At 43.9% G+C, this 9,445-nt stretch overlaps 35 non-coding genes across 35 annotated transcripts; all 35 read left to right on the top strand.

Moving 5' to 3' along the window:
• The first annotated feature begins 57 nt into the window (after positions 1 to 57).
• On the top strand, positions 58 to 130 carry TRNAV-AAC (transfer RNA valine (anticodon AAC)). Its single transcript has one exon. It is a non-coding gene; the product is annotated as a tRNA-Val (tRNA).
• Positions 131 to 726: 596 nt separating this feature from the next.
• On the top strand, positions 727 to 799 carry TRNAV-AAC (transfer RNA valine (anticodon AAC)). Its single transcript has one exon. It is a non-coding gene; the product is annotated as a tRNA-Val (tRNA).
• Positions 800 to 1,053: 254 nt separating this feature from the next.
• On the top strand, positions 1,054 to 1,126 carry TRNAV-AAC (transfer RNA valine (anticodon AAC)). The gene has a single exon. It is a non-coding gene; the product is annotated as a tRNA-Val (tRNA).
• Positions 1,127 to 1,224: 98 nt separating this feature from the next.
• Positions 1,225 to 1,297, top strand: TRNAV-UAC (transfer RNA valine (anticodon UAC)). The gene has a single exon. It is a non-coding gene; the product is annotated as a tRNA-Val (tRNA).
• Positions 1,298 to 1,395: 98 nt separating this feature from the next.
• TRNAV-AAC (transfer RNA valine (anticodon AAC)) lies at positions 1,396 to 1,468 on the top strand. The gene has a single exon. It is a non-coding gene; the product is annotated as a tRNA-Val (tRNA).
• Positions 1,469 to 1,566: 98 nt separating this feature from the next.
• On the top strand, positions 1,567 to 1,639 carry TRNAV-UAC (transfer RNA valine (anticodon UAC)). The gene has a single exon. It is a non-coding gene; the product is annotated as a tRNA-Val (tRNA).
• A 98-nt stretch (positions 1,640 to 1,737) lies between these two features.
• Positions 1,738 to 1,810, top strand: TRNAV-AAC (transfer RNA valine (anticodon AAC)). The gene has a single exon. It is a non-coding gene; the product is annotated as a tRNA-Val (tRNA).
• A 261-nt stretch (positions 1,811 to 2,071) lies between these two features.
• Positions 2,072 to 2,144, top strand: TRNAV-UAC (transfer RNA valine (anticodon UAC)). Its single transcript has one exon. It is a non-coding gene; the product is annotated as a tRNA-Val (tRNA).
• A 98-nt stretch (positions 2,145 to 2,242) lies between these two features.
• TRNAV-AAC (transfer RNA valine (anticodon AAC)) lies at positions 2,243 to 2,315 on the top strand. The gene has a single exon. It is a non-coding gene; the product is annotated as a tRNA-Val (tRNA).
• A 98-nt stretch (positions 2,316 to 2,413) lies between these two features.
• TRNAV-UAC (transfer RNA valine (anticodon UAC)) lies at positions 2,414 to 2,486 on the top strand. The gene has a single exon. It is a non-coding gene; the product is annotated as a tRNA-Val (tRNA).
• Positions 2,487 to 2,584: 98 nt separating this feature from the next.
• Positions 2,585 to 2,657, top strand: TRNAV-AAC (transfer RNA valine (anticodon AAC)). Its single transcript has one exon. It is a non-coding gene; the product is annotated as a tRNA-Val (tRNA).
• A 98-nt stretch (positions 2,658 to 2,755) lies between these two features.
• On the top strand, positions 2,756 to 2,828 carry TRNAV-UAC (transfer RNA valine (anticodon UAC)). The gene has a single exon. It is a non-coding gene; the product is annotated as a tRNA-Val (tRNA).
• A 98-nt stretch (positions 2,829 to 2,926) lies between these two features.
• TRNAV-AAC (transfer RNA valine (anticodon AAC)) lies at positions 2,927 to 2,999 on the top strand. The gene has a single exon. It is a non-coding gene; the product is annotated as a tRNA-Val (tRNA).
• Positions 3,000 to 3,260: 261 nt separating this feature from the next.
• On the top strand, positions 3,261 to 3,333 carry TRNAV-UAC (transfer RNA valine (anticodon UAC)). The gene has a single exon. It is a non-coding gene; the product is annotated as a tRNA-Val (tRNA).
• A 98-nt stretch (positions 3,334 to 3,431) lies between these two features.
• On the top strand, positions 3,432 to 3,504 carry TRNAV-AAC (transfer RNA valine (anticodon AAC)). Its single transcript has one exon. It is a non-coding gene; the product is annotated as a tRNA-Val (tRNA).
• A 254-nt stretch (positions 3,505 to 3,758) lies between these two features.
• TRNAV-AAC (transfer RNA valine (anticodon AAC)) lies at positions 3,759 to 3,831 on the top strand. The gene has a single exon. It is a non-coding gene; the product is annotated as a tRNA-Val (tRNA).
• A 99-nt stretch (positions 3,832 to 3,930) lies between these two features.
• Positions 3,931 to 4,003, top strand: TRNAF-AAA (transfer RNA phenylalanine (anticodon AAA)). Its single transcript has one exon. It is a non-coding gene; the product is annotated as a tRNA-Phe (tRNA).
• A 98-nt stretch (positions 4,004 to 4,101) lies between these two features.
• On the top strand, positions 4,102 to 4,174 carry TRNAF-AAA (transfer RNA phenylalanine (anticodon AAA)). Its single transcript has one exon. It is a non-coding gene; the product is annotated as a tRNA-Phe (tRNA).
• A 261-nt stretch (positions 4,175 to 4,435) lies between these two features.
• TRNAV-UAC (transfer RNA valine (anticodon UAC)) lies at positions 4,436 to 4,508 on the top strand. Its single transcript has one exon. It is a non-coding gene; the product is annotated as a tRNA-Val (tRNA).
• Positions 4,509 to 5,281: 773 nt separating this feature from the next.
• On the top strand, positions 5,282 to 5,354 carry TRNAV-AAC (transfer RNA valine (anticodon AAC)). Its single transcript has one exon. It is a non-coding gene; the product is annotated as a tRNA-Val (tRNA).
• A 90-nt stretch (positions 5,355 to 5,444) lies between these two features.
• Positions 5,445 to 5,517, top strand: TRNAV-UAC (transfer RNA valine (anticodon UAC)). Its single transcript has one exon. It is a non-coding gene; the product is annotated as a tRNA-Val (tRNA).
• A 773-nt stretch (positions 5,518 to 6,290) lies between these two features.
• TRNAV-AAC (transfer RNA valine (anticodon AAC)) lies at positions 6,291 to 6,363 on the top strand. Its single transcript has one exon. It is a non-coding gene; the product is annotated as a tRNA-Val (tRNA).
• A 90-nt stretch (positions 6,364 to 6,453) lies between these two features.
• Positions 6,454 to 6,526, top strand: TRNAV-UAC (transfer RNA valine (anticodon UAC)). The gene has a single exon. It is a non-coding gene; the product is annotated as a tRNA-Val (tRNA).
• A 931-nt stretch (positions 6,527 to 7,457) lies between these two features.
• On the top strand, positions 7,458 to 7,530 carry TRNAV-UAC (transfer RNA valine (anticodon UAC)). Its single transcript has one exon. It is a non-coding gene; the product is annotated as a tRNA-Val (tRNA).
• Positions 7,531 to 7,628: 98 nt separating this feature from the next.
• TRNAV-AAC (transfer RNA valine (anticodon AAC)) lies at positions 7,629 to 7,701 on the top strand. Its single transcript has one exon. It is a non-coding gene; the product is annotated as a tRNA-Val (tRNA).
• Positions 7,702 to 7,799: 98 nt separating this feature from the next.
• TRNAV-UAC (transfer RNA valine (anticodon UAC)) lies at positions 7,800 to 7,872 on the top strand. The gene has a single exon. It is a non-coding gene; the product is annotated as a tRNA-Val (tRNA).
• A 98-nt stretch (positions 7,873 to 7,970) lies between these two features.
• Positions 7,971 to 8,043, top strand: TRNAV-AAC (transfer RNA valine (anticodon AAC)). Its single transcript has one exon. It is a non-coding gene; the product is annotated as a tRNA-Val (tRNA).
• Positions 8,044 to 8,141: 98 nt separating this feature from the next.
• Positions 8,142 to 8,214, top strand: TRNAV-AAC (transfer RNA valine (anticodon AAC)). The gene has a single exon. It is a non-coding gene; the product is annotated as a tRNA-Val (tRNA).
• Positions 8,215 to 8,312: 98 nt separating this feature from the next.
• Positions 8,313 to 8,385, top strand: TRNAV-AAC (transfer RNA valine (anticodon AAC)). Its single transcript has one exon. It is a non-coding gene; the product is annotated as a tRNA-Val (tRNA).
• A 98-nt stretch (positions 8,386 to 8,483) lies between these two features.
• On the top strand, positions 8,484 to 8,556 carry TRNAV-UAC (transfer RNA valine (anticodon UAC)). The gene has a single exon. It is a non-coding gene; the product is annotated as a tRNA-Val (tRNA).
• Positions 8,557 to 8,654: 98 nt separating this feature from the next.
• Positions 8,655 to 8,727, top strand: TRNAV-AAC (transfer RNA valine (anticodon AAC)). The gene has a single exon. It is a non-coding gene; the product is annotated as a tRNA-Val (tRNA).
• Positions 8,728 to 8,825: 98 nt separating this feature from the next.
• Positions 8,826 to 8,898, top strand: TRNAV-AAC (transfer RNA valine (anticodon AAC)). The gene has a single exon. It is a non-coding gene; the product is annotated as a tRNA-Val (tRNA).
• Positions 8,899 to 8,988: 90 nt separating this feature from the next.
• TRNAV-AAC (transfer RNA valine (anticodon AAC)) lies at positions 8,989 to 9,061 on the top strand. Its single transcript has one exon. It is a non-coding gene; the product is annotated as a tRNA-Val (tRNA).
• A 98-nt stretch (positions 9,062 to 9,159) lies between these two features.
• TRNAV-AAC (transfer RNA valine (anticodon AAC)) lies at positions 9,160 to 9,232 on the top strand. Its single transcript has one exon. It is a non-coding gene; the product is annotated as a tRNA-Val (tRNA).
• Positions 9,233 to 9,330: 98 nt separating this feature from the next.
• Positions 9,331 to 9,403, top strand: TRNAV-UAC (transfer RNA valine (anticodon UAC)). Its single transcript has one exon. It is a non-coding gene; the product is annotated as a tRNA-Val (tRNA).
• Positions 9,404 to 9,445: the final 42 nt, after the last annotated feature.

Raw genomic sequence — 9,445 nt, forward strand, 5'->3', positions numbered from 1 at the left:
CTCAATTCGTTTCTGCATGGCTTGCGGGTTGTGGGTTGCGGAACAATCAATATCCAAGTTTCTGTAGTGTAGTGGTTATCACGTTCGCCTAACACGCGAAAGGTCCCCTGTTCGAGACAGGGCAGAAACATGGAATTTTTTTTGTTGCCGCTAATTGGCTGGATTATTTTTCTCAATTCGTTTCTGCATGGCTTGCGGGTTGCAGAACAATCAATATCCAAGGTTCTGTAGTGTAGTGGTTATCACGTTCGCCTTACACGCGAAAGGTCCCCTGTTCGAAACTGGGCAGAAACAAGGAACTATGTGTTCCTTTTAACACAAAGAAAGCCTTTAAATTTGTCAAACTTTGGTTTCTGCAATGGTGGGTTTTTGTATCAAGGGGAAGTTTCTGTAGTGTAGTGGTTATCACGTTAACCTAACACGCGAAAGGTCCCCTGTTCGAGACAGGGCAGAAACATGGAATTTTTTTTGTTGCCACTAATTGGCTGGATTATTTTTCTCAATTCGTTTCTGCATGGCTTGCGGGTTGTGGGTTGCGGAACAATCAACATCCAAGTTTCTGTAGTGTAGTGGTTATCACGTTCGCCTAACACGCGATAGGTCCCCTGTTCGAGACAGGGCAGAAACATGGAATTATTTTTGTTGCCACTAATTGGCTGGATTATTTTTCTCAATTCGTTTCTGCATGGCTTGCGGGTTGTGGGTTGCGGAACAATCAATATCCAAGTTTCTGTAGTGTAGTGGTTATCACGTTCGCCTAACACGCGAAAGGTCCCCTGTTCGAGACAGGGCAGAAACATGGAATTTTTTTTGTTGCCGCTAATTGGCTGGATTATTTTTCTCAATTCGTTTCTGCATGGCTTGCGGGTTGCAGAACAATCAATATCCAAGGTTCTGTAGTGTAGTGGTTATCACGTTCGCCTTACACGCGAAAGGTCCCCTGTTCGAAACTGGGCAGAAACAAGGAACTATGTGTTCCTTTTAACACAAAGAAAGCCTTTAAATTTGTCAAACTTTGGTTTCTGCAATGGTGGGTTTTTGTATCAAGGGGAAGTTTCTGTAGTGTAGTGGTTATCACGTTCGCCTAACACGCGAAAGGTCCCCTGTTCGAGACAGGGCAGAAACATGGAATTTTTTTTGTTGCCACTAATTGGCTGGATTATTTTTCTCAATTCGTTTCTGCATGGCTTGCGGGTTGTGGGTTGCGGAACAATCAATATCCAAGTTTCTGTAGTGTAGTGGTTATCACGTTCGCCTTACACGCGAAAGGTCCCCTGTTCGAGACAGGGCAGAAACATGGTATTTTTTTGGTTGCCACTAATTGGCTGGATTCTTTTTCTCAATTTGTTTCTGCATGGCTTGCAGGTTGTGGGTTGCGGAACAATCAATATCCAAGTTTCTGTAGTGTAGTGGTTATCACGTTCGCCTAACACGCGAAAGGTCCCCTGTTCGAGACAGGGCAGAAACATGGAATTTTTTTTGTTGCCACTAATTGGCTGGATTATTTTTCTCAATTCGTTTCTGCATGGCTTGCGGGTTGTGGGTTGCGGAACAATCAATATCCAAGTTTCTGTAGTGTAGTGGTTATCACGTTCGCCTTACACGCGAAAGGTCCCCTGTTCGAGACAGGGCAGAAACATGGTATTTTTTTGGTTGCCACTAATTGGCTGGATTCTTTTTCTCAATTCGTTTCTGCATGGCTTGCAGGTTGTGGGTTGCGGAACAATCAATATCCAAGTTTCTGTAGTGTAGTGGTTATCACGTTCGCCTAACACGCGAAAGGTCCCCTGTTCGAGACAGGGCAGAAACATGGAATTTTTTTTGTTGCCGCTAATTGGCTGGATTATTTTTCTCAATTCGTTTCTGCATGGCTTGCTGGTTGTGGGTTGCAGAAAAATCAATATCCAAGTTTCTGTAGTGTAGTGGTTATCACGTTCGCCTAACATGCGAAAGGTCCCCTGTTCGAGACAGGGCAGAAACATGGAACTATGTCTTCCTTTTAACACAAAGAAAGCCTTTAAATTTGTCAAACTTTGGTTGCTGCAATGGTGGGTTTTTGTATCAAGGGGAAGTTTCTGTAGTGTAGTGGTTATCACGTTCGCCTTACACGCGAAAGGTCCCCTGTTCGAGACAAGGCAGAAACATGGAATTTTTTTTGTTGCCACTAATTGGCTGGATTCTTTTTCTCAATTCGTTTCTGCATGGCTTGCGGGTTGTGGGTTGCGGAACAATCAATATCCAAGTTTCTGTAGTGTAGTGGTTATCACGTTCGCCTAACACGCGAAAGGTCCCCTGTTCGAGACAGGGCAGAAACATGGAATTTTTTTTGTTGCCGCTAATTGGCTGGATTATTTTTCTCAATTCGTTTCTGCATGGCTTGCGGGTTGTGGGTTGCGGAACAATCAATATCCAAGTTTCTGTAGTGTAGTGGTTATCACGTTCGCCTTACACGCGAAAGGTCCCCTGTTCGAGACAGGGCAGAAACATGGTATTTTTTTGGTTGCCACTAATTGGCTGGATTCTTTTTCTCAATTTGTTTCTGCATGGCTTGCAGGTTGTGGGTTGCGGAACAATCAATATCCAAGTTTCTGTAGTGTAGTGGTTATCACGTTCGCCTAACACGCGAAAGGTCCCCTGTTCGAGACAGGGCAGAAACATGGAATTTTTTTTGTTGCCACTAATTGGCTGGATTATTTTTCTCAATTCGTTTCTGCATGGCTTGCGGGTTGTGGGTTGCGGAACAATCAATATCCAAGTTTCTGTAGTGTAGTGGTTATCACGTTCGCCTTACACGCGAAAGGTCCCCTGTTCGAGACAGGGCAGAAACATGGTATTTTTTTGGTTGCCACTAATTGGCTGGATTCTTTTTCTCAATTCGTTTCTGCATGGCTTGCAGGTTGTGGGTTGCGGAACAATCAATATCCAAGTTTCTGTAGTGTAGTGGTTATCACGTTCGCCTAACACGCGAAAGGTCCCCTGTTCGAGACAGGGCAGAAACATGGAATTTTTTTTGTTGCCGCTAATTGGCTGGATTATTTTTCTCAATTCGTTTCTGCATGGCTTGCTGGTTGTGGGTTGCAGAAAAATCAATATCCAAGTTTCTGTAGTGTAGTGGTTATCACGTTCGCCTAACATGCGAAAGGTCCCCTGTTCGAGACAGGGCAGAAACATGGAACTATGTCTTCCTTTTAACACAAAGAAAGCCTTTAAATTTGTCAAACTTTGGTTGCTGCAATGGTGGGTTTTTGTATCAAGGGGAAGTTTCTGTAGTGTAGTGGTTATCACGTTCGCCTTACACGCGAAAGGTCCCCTGTTCGAGACAAGGCAGAAACATGGAATTTTTTTTGTTGCCACTAATTGGCTGGATTCTTTTTCTCAATTCGTTTCTGCATGGCTTGCGGGTTGTGGGTTGCGGAACAATCAATATCCAAGTTTCTGTAGTGTAGTGGTTATCACGTTCGCCTAACACGCGAAAGGTCCCCTGTTCGAGACAGGGCAGAAACATGGAATTTTTTTTGTTGCCGCTAATTGGCTGGATTATTTTTCTCAATTCGTTTCTGCATGGCTTGCGGGTTGCAGAACAATCAATATCCAAGGTTCTGTAGTGTAGTGGTTATCACGTTCGCCTTACATGCGAAAGGTCCCCTGTTCGAAACTGGGCAGAAACAAGGAACTATGTGTTCCTTTTAACACAAAGAAAGCCTTTAAATTTGTCAAACTTTGGTTTCTGCAATGGTGGGTTTTTGTATCAAGGGGAAGTTTCTGTAGTGTAGTGGTTATCACGTTCGCCTAACACGCGAAAGGTCCCCTGTTCGAGACAGGGCAGAAACATTAAAAAAAAATTTGTTGCCGCTAATTGGCTGGATTATTTTTCTCAATTCGTTTCTGCATGGCTTGCAGGTTGTGGGTTGAGGAACAATCAATATCCAAGTTTCTGTAGTGTAGTGGTTATCACGTTCGCCTAAAACGCGAACGGTCCTCTGTTCGAGACAGCGCAGAAACATGGAATTTTTTTTGTTGCCACTAATTGGCTGGATTATTTTTCTCAATTCGTTTCTGCATGGCTTGCGGGTTGTGGGTTGCGGAACAATCAATATCCAAGTTTCTGTAGTGTAGTGGTTATCACGTTCGCCTAAAACGTGAAAGGTCCCCTGTTCGAGACAGGGCAGAAACATGGAATTTTTTTTGTTGCCGCTAATTGGCTGGATTATTTTTCTCAATTCGTTTCTGCATGGCTTGCGGGTTGTGGGTTGCAGAACAATCAATATCCAAGTTTCTGTAGTGTAGTGGTTACCACGTTCGCCTAACACGCGAAAGGTCCCCTGTTCGAGACAGGGCAGAAACATGGAACTATGTCTTCCTTTTAACACAAAGAAAGCCTTTAAATTTGTCAAACTTTGGTTGCTGCAATGGTGGGTTTTTGTATCAAGGGGAAGTTTCTGTAGTGTAGTGGTTATCACGTTCGCCTTACACGCGAAAGGTCCCCTGTTCGAGACAAGGCAGAAACATGGAATTTTTTTTGTTGCCACTAATTGGCTGGATTCTTTTTCTCAATTCGTTTCTGCATGGCTTGCGGGTTGTGGGTTGCGGAACAATCAATATCCAAGTTTCTGTAGTGTAGTGGTTATCACGTTCGCCTAACACGCGAAAAGTCCCCTGTTCGAGACAGGGCAGAAACATGGAATTTTTTTTGTTGCCGCTAATTGGCTGGATTATTTTTCTCATTTCGTTTCTGCATGGCTTGCGGGTTGCAGAACAATCAATATCCAAGTTTCTGTAGTGTAGTGGTTATCACGTTTGCCTAACACGCGAAAGGTCCCCTGTTCGAGACAGGGCAGAAACATGAAATTTTTTTTGTTGCCGCTAATTGGCTGGATTATTTTTCTCAATTCGTTTCTGCATGGCTTGCGGGTTGTGGGTTGCGGAACAATCAATATCCAAGTTTCTGTAGTGTAGTGGTTATCACGTTCGCCTAACACGCGAAAAGTCCCCTGTTCGAGACAGGGCAGAAACATGGAATTTTTTTTGTTGCCACTAATTGGCTGGATTATTTTTCTCAATTCGTTTCTGCATGGCTTGCGGGTTGCGGGTTGCGGAACAATCAATATCCAAGTTTCTGTAGTTTAGTGGTTATCACGTTCACCTTACACGCGAAAGGTCCCCTGTTCGAGACAGGGCAGAAACATGGTATTTTTTTGGTTGCCACTAATTGGCTGGATTCTTTCTCAATTCGTTTCTGCATGGCTTGCGGGTTGTGGGTTGCAGAACAATCAATATCCAAGTTTCTGTAGTGTAGTGGTTATCACGTTCGCCTAACACGCGAAAGGTCCCCTGTTCGAGACAGGGCAGAAACATGGAACTATGTCTTCCTTTTAACACAAAGAAAGCCTTTAAATTTGTCAAACTTTGGTTTCTGCAATGGTGGGTTTTTGTATCAAGGGGAAGTTTCTGTAGTGTAGTGGTTATCACGTTCGCCTTACACGCGAAAGGTCCCCTGTTCGAGACAAGGCAGAAACATGGAATTTTTTTTGTTGCCACTAATTGGCTGGATTCTTTTTCTCAATTCGTTTCTGCATGGCTTGCGGGTTGTGGGTTGCGGAACAATCAATATCCAAGTTTCTGTAGTGTAGTGGTTATCACGTTCGCCTAACACGCGAAAAGTCCCCTGTTCGAGACAGGGCAGAAACATGGAATTTTTTTTGTTGCCGCTAATTGGCTGGATTATTTTTCTCATTTCGTTTCTGCATGGCTTGCGGGTTGCAGAACAATCAATATCCAAGTTTCTGTAGTGTAGTGGTTATCACGTTTGCCTAACACGCGAAAGGTCCCCTGTTCGAGACAGGGCAGAAACATGAAATTTTTTTTGTTGCCGCTAATTGGCTGGATTATTTTTCTCAATTCGTTTCTGCATGGCTTGCGGGTTGTGGGTTGCGGAACAATCAATATCCAAGTTTCTGTAGTGTAGTGGTTATCACGTTCGCCTAACACGCGAAAAGTCCCCTGTTCGAGACAGGGCAGAAACATGGAATTTTTTTTGTTGCCACTAATTGGCTGGATTATTTTTCTCAATTCGTTTCTGCATGGCTTGCGGGTTGCGGGTTGCGGAACAATCAATATCCAAGTTTCTGTAGTTTAGTGGTTATCACGTTCACCTTACACGCGAAAGGTCCCCTGTTCGAGACAGGGCAGAAACATGGTATTTTTTTGGTTGCCACTAATTGGCTGGATTCTTTCTCAATTCGTTTCTGCATGGCTTGCGGGTTGTGGGTTGCAGAACAATCAATATCCAAGTTTCTGTAGTGTAGTGGTTATCACGTTCGCCTAACACGCGAAAGGTCCCCTGTTCGAGACAGGGCAGAAACATGGAACTATGTCTTCCTTTTAACACAAAGAAAGCCTTTAAATTTGTCAAACTTTGGTTTCTGCAATGGTGGGTTTTTGTATCAAGGGGAAGTTTCTGTAGTGTAGTGGTTATCACGTTCGCCTTACACGCGAAAGGTCCCCTGTTCGAGACAAGGCAGAAACATGGAATTTTTTTTGTTGCCGCTAATTTGCTGGATTATTTTTCTCATTTCGTTTCTGCATGGCTTGCGGGTTGCAGAACAATCAATATCCAAGTTTCTGTAGTGTAGTGGTTATCACGTTCGCCTTACACGCGAAAGGTCCCCTGTTTGAAACTGTGCAGAAACATGAAATTTTTTTTGTTGCCGCTAATTGGCTGGATTATTTTTCTCATTTCGTTTCTGCATGGCTTGCGGGTTGCAGAACAATCAATATCCAAGTTTCTGTAGTGTAGTGGTTATCACGTTTGCCTAACACGCGAAAGGTCCCCTGTTCGAGACAGGGCAGAAACATGAAATTTTTTTTGTTGCCGCTAATTGGCTGGATTATTTTTCTCAATTCGTTTCTGCATGGCTTGCGGGTTGTGGGTTGCGGAACAATCAATATCCAAGTTTCTGTAGTGTAGTGGTTATCACGTTCGCCTAACACGCGAAAAGTCCCCTGTTCGAGACAGGGCAGAAACATGGAATTTTTTTTGTTGCCACTAATTGGCTGGATTATTTTTCTCAATTCGTTTCTGCATGGCTTGCGGGTTGTGGGTTGCGGAACAATCAATATCCAAGTTTCTGTAGTTTAGTGGTTATCACGTTTGCCTTACACGCGAAAGGTCCCCTGTTCGAGACAGGGCAGAAACATGGTATTTTTTTGGTTGCCACTAATTGGCTGGATTCTTTTTCTCAATTCGTTTCTGCATGGCTTGCGGGTTGTGGGTTGCAGAACAATCAATATCCAAGTTTCTGTAGTGTAGTGGTTATCACGTTCGCCTAACACACGAAAGGTCCCCTGTTCGAGACAGGGCAGAAACATGGAACTATGTCTTCCTTTTAACACAAAGAAAGCCTTTAAATTTGTCAAACTTTGGTTTCTGCAATGGTGGGTTTTTGTATCAAGGGGAAGTTTCTGTAGTGTAGTGGTTATCACGTTCGCCTTACACGCGAAAGGTCCCCTGTTCGAGACAGGGCAGAAACATGGAATTTTTTTTGTTGGCACTAATTGGCTGGATTCTTTTTCTCAATTCGTTTCTGCATGGCTTGCGGGTTGTGGGTTGCGGAACAATCAATATCCAAGTTTCTGTAGTGTAGTGGTTATCACGTTCGCCTAACACGCGAAAGGTCCCCTGTTCGAGACAGGGCAGAAACATGGCATTTTTTTTGTTGGCACTAATTGGCTGGATTATTTTTCTCAATTCGTTTCTGCATGACTTGCGGGTTGTGGGTTGCGGAACAATCAACATCCAAGTTTCTGTAGTGTAGTGGTTATCACGTTCGCCTTACACGCGAAAGGTCCCCTGTTCGAGATAGGGCAGAAACATGGAATTTTTTTTGTTGCCACTAATTGGCTGGATTCTTTTTCTCAATTCGTTTCTGCATGGCTTGCGGGTTGTGGGTTGCGGAACAATCAATATCCAAGTTTCTGTAGTGTAGTGGTTATCACGTTCGCCTAACACGCGAAAGGTCCCCTGTTCGAGACAGGGCAGAAACATGGAATTTTTTTTGTTGGCACTAATTGGCTGGATTCTTTTTCTCAATTCGTTTCTGCATGGCTTGCGGGTTGTGGGTTGCGGAACAATGAATATCCAAGTTTCTGTAGTGTAGTGGTTATCACGTTCGCCTAACACGCGAAAGGTCCCCTGTTCGAGACAGGGCAGAAACATGGAATTTTTTTTGTTGGCACTAATTGGCTGGATTCTTTTTCTAAATTCGTTTCTGCATGGCTTGCGGGTTGTGGGTTGCGGAACAATCAATATCCAAGTTTCTGTAGTGTAGTGGTTATCACGTTCGCCTAACACGCGAAAGGTCCCCTGTTCGAGACAGGGCAGAAACATGGAATTTTTTTTGTTGCCACTAATTGGCTGGATTATTTTTCTCAATTCGTTTCTGCATGGCTTGCGGGTTGTGGGTTGCGGAACAATCAACATCCAAGTTTCTGTAGTGTAGTGGTTATCACGTTCGCCTTACACGCGAAAGGTCCCCTGTTCGAGACAGGGCAGAAACATGGAATTTTTTTTGTTGCCACTAATTGGCTGGATTCTTTTTCTCAATTCGTTTCTGCATGGCTTGCGGGTTGTGGGTTGCGGAACAATCAATATCCAAGTTTCTGTAGTGTAGTGGTTATCACGTTCGCCTAACACGCGAAAGGTCCCCTGTTCGAGACAGGGCAGAAACATGGAATTTTTTTTGTTGGCACTAATTGGCTGGATTCTTTTTCTCAATTCGTTTCTGCATGGCTTGCGGGTTGTGGGTTGCGGAACAATCAATATCCAAGTTTCTGTAGTGTAGTGGTTATCACGTTCGCCTAACACGCGAAAGGTCCCCTGTTCGAGACAGGGCAGAAACATGGAACTATGTCTTCATTTTAACACAAAGAAAGCCTTTAAATTTGTCAAACTTTGGTTTCTGCAATGGTGGGTTTTTGTATCAAAGGGAAGTTTCTGTAGTGTAGTGGTTATCACGTTCGCCTAACACGCGAAAGGTCCCCTGTTCGAGACAGGGCAGAAACATGGAATTTTTTTTGTTGGCACTAATTGGCTGGATTCTTTTTCTCAATTCGTTTCTGCATGGCTTGCGGGTTGTGGGTTGCGGAACAATCAATATCCAAGTTTCTGTAGTGTAGTGGTTATCACGTTCGCCTAACACGCGAAAGGTCCCCTGTTCGAGACAGGGCAGAAACATGGCATTTTTTTTGTTGGCACTAATTGGCTGGATTATTTTTCTCAATTCGTTTCTGCATGGCTTGCGGGTTGTGGGTTGCGGAACAATCAACATCCAAGTTTCTGTAGTGTAGTGGTTATCACGTTCGCCTTACACGCGAAAGGTCCCCTGTTCGAGATAGGGCAGAAACATGGAATTTTTTTTGTTGCCACTAATTGGCTGGATTCTTTTTC

This window comes from Rhinoderma darwinii, chromosome 4 (genome assembly GCF_050947455.1).
Source record: "Rhinoderma darwinii isolate aRhiDar2 chromosome 4, aRhiDar2.hap1, whole genome shotgun sequence".
Taxonomy (NCBI): domain Eukaryota; kingdom Metazoa; phylum Chordata; class Amphibia; order Anura; family Rhinodermatidae; genus Rhinoderma; species Rhinoderma darwinii.